Genomic DNA, 5111 nt, shown 5'->3' with positions numbered 1-5111 from the left:
CCCCGTAGAGGGGGGCTACCCAACTCCCTCAAACCCCCTGGATAGGGGGGGCTGCCGGCCCCCCTTGTGACCCCCCCGCTGTGTAATCAGCGCAACAAAGGGGGGGCTCCGCCCCCCCTCTAACCCCTTGGTTCACTATGTTGGTTAGTCGTGGAAAGAATATAACACAACCCAACATCTTTTACTCTTCCATGGAATCTCAACCCCCCATACTCTGTTTTGTCTTTTTGATCTGCAACCATTATATTTTCTTAATATGCATGGGTTGTCATAATTACATTATTAGGCCTTCTAACCTCAAAATATAAGACATGTGTACATGGGTATACCAACCCCACAACACAAAACATTCATGCACATGGTTACCATTTCCCCCATAACACATATAAAGACATGCATTTGGGAACAATGTCCCTAAAAATATGTTCTCATATCACCATACTATTTGGTACATTCTAGCTCACTATCCTAGTTCCACATATACATGCTATTTACATTTTAGGGGTTGAACATGTTGGAATATTCACGAATTAATAGAGCAGGGTGAATCAATATTGGGTAATTTTTAACAATTTTAATCATATAATGTAAACATTAAACCATTAACAACACCATTCAACAATGCATCACATCATAAACAACACACAAGATATTTTTAGGTGGAAACTCTTTCAGGAGAAAAGCCACTGAACACTTTTTAATATATGTCTTAAAGATTACATCAACATGAAGATCCAACTTCCAAGATTCTCCAATAATGAATGGAAGGAGGCTCCAACCCCATGTTTTATCAACTTAAACTGAAAGGATGCCCCAAAACCCTGGTTTTATGAACTCCAATTGGAAAGATGCTCCAACACCCTACTAGCATCAATTTGATGCCATAGCACCACCCTGCCACCCTAAAGTGCTCTTAGACTCCAACCTAAAGGAGAATTCATTCTCTACCTTGCACCAACCTACCACCCTAAAGATAAAACATAAAATAGTAAGATATATTACTTTTTTGTAGATCTCACTGCCATTTGCCACTGTGCTTGATCATTGTTGTCACTGCACTATCACTGGTGTCATTACATTGTCACTGTTGTCACGACACTATTACAAACATGAAAGCATCGTCCCATCAACAATAAACTCTGAGAAATCCTACCATACAAAACCCTGGCTTAATAATCATATGTGCACAATGATAGAAATCAAATACTTATCCAACAAGAACACATCTCTAGGTTCTTCAATGCATCAATATTACTGTTGATCACATTCATTAATAACTTATAATAAGACTCAACCATACAAACATACTAGAACAATCTAGCTGCAACCTCTTTTTCATAAGAACCACTTGGAAATCATATTGGAAACAAAATTCTCAATGATTTAAAGATATATCTGCAACTTAAACCCTAGTTGACCACTTTAACAATGCTCTCAACACGTACTCACTGTCAATCATTAGCAACATTCTACAACTCGCTTTACTCACTTAACCAATACTCTATTTTGGAAAATATGTATATTACTAGTTAAACAACTTGGGTCTATGATCAACACTCAGCAATATAACCATCCCACTAGGTCCAAAGCTTATTCATGCTGAAACATCAACTCATGTGCTCATATCAGGTGAAATAAGTCATATAAGCCTACACTTGAACTTTGACTACAGAATATTGAATATTGTATTCATCACTCTTAGAAGTATAAAACAACCACACACCCATACATCAACTTAATGTGACATAACATATATCATATCACAACCTCAGAGCATATGAAAGGAATGTGTTGTGCACTTGATAAGAGAAGGCACCACCATGCAATCATTTATGTTGCCATTTCCTTGATCATAAATTTACTCATGATTTACCTCGATTTTTGACTCATTCACTCAGAAACATATTTCCATTGATCGCACAAGAACATAATCATATACTTGAACCAGGTTTCACCAGATCATATTGTATTTATCATAGCATACACTGCACCATAACAAACTAGAGAAAAATAAATGGATTCCATGCCATAATAGACCAAAATAAATGTTCCCTTTGAATGAGGTTTAAAACATACTTTACTTTGTGTCCAAATGCTTCTCAAAATCACCTCAGACTATGGCTTAATAGTGGTATAAAATTACACTTTATCTGTAGTCAGAATAGGCCTTAATCTCTCCTTGACCACGATATAGAAACTCATACTAAGCATGCTACAAAACTATGCCCCCATGAACAATCTTTATTGAGTCCCATACTTCGACACTTAAAATCAATTTCAACCAACACAACTCAACCTTCATAGAATGCTTGGATTGTAACTTAGAAGAAGCCTTTGAAGAGTTAGACAAAAATATGTTTTCTTGTCCTCAAAATAAACCTTAGGCAAGGCCACAGATTAAGCCAAAAACCATCTTATGATATAGCCTCAAATCAAGTCGAGACTTTCTTCAGGATGTGCCTAGTTTTCCTTAGGATATGGGCCTCAATGCCTCAGGATGTGCCTCATTAGGGTCGATATATACCATGAAAATTCGGTTAGTCTTGCGTTAGAGATAGACGAAATTGTGCCTTTGATCAGGCCTTAGGAGGGTTGAAAATAGGCCTTAGGAACTTGGCCTCTAATTCCTCAAAGATGGCTGAAATTATGCTCAAAACAGGCTAAAACCTTGCCATAGATATCCTTGAATTTTTCCTCAGAACTCAGATTCAACCCAGTGAGTAACCATGAGGATAAATCATTAAAGCCTATAAACCCTTAGACAACTAAACCTACTTCCTTAGATTTGCACGATTACCCTGGCCTCAGGAATTTTAGAGAGAATAAACACAAATGATAAGCTTGGAATAATACCATTTGAGGGGAACCGAGGCCCTTATTTATACTTGAAGGAGGGGGATCTAGAGGGGGTCAAATTTCACTTAAACACATCTTGATAACAGAGTTGACTTGATGTATAAATAATAATAAATTTAATTTTCTATAAGCTCTTAAGCCTCCTTTTGAAATTAATTTACAATGAATATTTTATCCTTTTAAGCTCGATTTGGTGAACTCAAGACCCTCATAATTTATTCAATATTTTCTTAAATATTAATGCCAAATCTTAACTAATCACAAATCTTCCTTTTATCATTCATTTTGGGCACCATGACCACACTTTTAGGGCTATATCTTTGAGAAGGCATATCTCCTCAACCGTGAGGAGTTACGTGGCGTGCCACCTACCATTAGAACCAAAATGATGAGTACAATAATCCTATGATGGCCTTGCATGGAAATTAACTATCATTCACATTCATTTACCTTAATAAAAGCGAGGCATCATGACTAGGGCTTCCTTTCCTTCTCTTCTTTGGCTTCTTATTCATTGGTTCTTGCAGTTATTGTAATCCAATGATGTATATTAAAAGCATTTGAAGAGTGACATTGACAACAATGACAACACCATTCAACAAGACATGGGCATCACATCTCTCACTACTTTTGATTTGTTGAGTTTCACTACATTGCCAAAACTAATATGACGCATCCTTCTCTTCCATAATTAGGTTTCATCCAACTACCCCATACAACAATTTTCTCCCTTTACTTCATCTAGGATATATACATTGCTTGAGGTTCTAGATGAATTTTCCATTAATATTCATGATCCTTCTTTATTTATTTCAGATCCTCTAGATCAAAATGCAAGATTTTATCCTTGATCACATGTTTGGATAAAACTTAGCAGATTGTGTTTTAAGCCTTCAACATAAAAGACTTTTATGTTTTAGTCCTTTCATTATTGAGACTGGTGGTGTCCTTTCCAACTATCCTTGTTAATGATTTATTTCCAAGAATCAAACTACCTCTTTTTTCTTCTTTTAGAGTAATAAATTTATTCTGATCTCCTGTCACGTGCCGTGAGCATCCATTTTCAACATATCATTGGCTCTTTTTTTTTAGCATATAGTGAAAAGCTACATTCTTCTTGTTTTTCTTGATTCCTTTTCCCTACCTTTTTGTATTCATTTTTCTTTTTTAGTTGACAAATACTTATTGAGATTCTTTTACATTCACTTGAATTGTGCCCATACTTATTACACTTATAACATTCAACACGATCCAGTAGAAAAGAAAATGAATTGTAATTTCTAAGAACATTCTTATGGAAACCTTTAGGTTTTTTTTTACATAACCATTCCTTGGATTCTCATAGGATTTTCTATTTCGATCTCTCATATGATCATTTCTTACATAATATCTACAATCCATTGCTTTATGACCAGAATTATTACAAGCAAAGAAATATCCCAAGAAAAGTTTTGATACCTGGATGTGAGAGGCCTTATTGAAGAGATAGTTCTTCTAAACCCATTCTAAATGTCTTTGCAAGAAAGCTCAAGTCTTTGCTAATATTTAACCTTATTTTTGGTGCTATTTGATTGTTGATAAGGTCATGTATCTGCTGGTCCTTAACTCCACTTCTTGTGATGCTTATATTGCTGACCATCTCAGCAATTGATACTTCTGGGGGAGATTTGAAGAGTTTTTTGAAATGACTCCTCCCTAATAGAGACAATTCCTCAAAATATTTGGCTTCCATTCCATCCTCCGATTTTAGGGAACAAATAGTATTTGATTTTTTCCTACCTTTTGCATAATTTTTGAAAAACTTTGAGTTTTCATCACCTGCATTCAGCCAAATCGCCCTGCTTTTTAGCTGTCACTCTTCTTCTCTAATTGCAAGGATGTAGTGTTGATATGATCATGTATCTACTAGTCGTTAGCTTCATTGCTGATATTTCTTGTATTTCTGATAAATCATTTGGAGAAGTCATGTTTCTACTGGTCCTCACCTCCTTTTCTAGAATTTCTTTCATTGTTGGTATGTTGCACTAAAAATTGTCACCTTGACATCCTGCTATCTGTGTGAGTTCATTACCACTCATACTTTCCCCCTCTGCAAGTCTAAAACATCAGTTCTTCATATCAAGCCTGGAAAATAAGAGAAAGCCTTCTAAAGTCTTTAAAACTTGGTTTCGCACTTTATCTTTGTCTTCCCTACGCTCCCGCACTTAATGGTCATGTCTCCTGTGCACCTGACCGTACTGTCTCTGTGTTAAAGG

This window comes from Pinus tabuliformis, chromosome 7, assembly GCF_031772625.1.
Source record: "Pinus tabuliformis cultivar Carrire ecotype Pingquan chromosome 7, CPIR1, whole genome shotgun sequence".
Classification (NCBI taxonomy): domain Eukaryota; kingdom Viridiplantae; phylum Streptophyta; class Pinopsida; order Pinales; family Pinaceae; genus Pinus; species Pinus tabuliformis.
Note: the sequence above shows the minus strand (reverse complement) of the source record.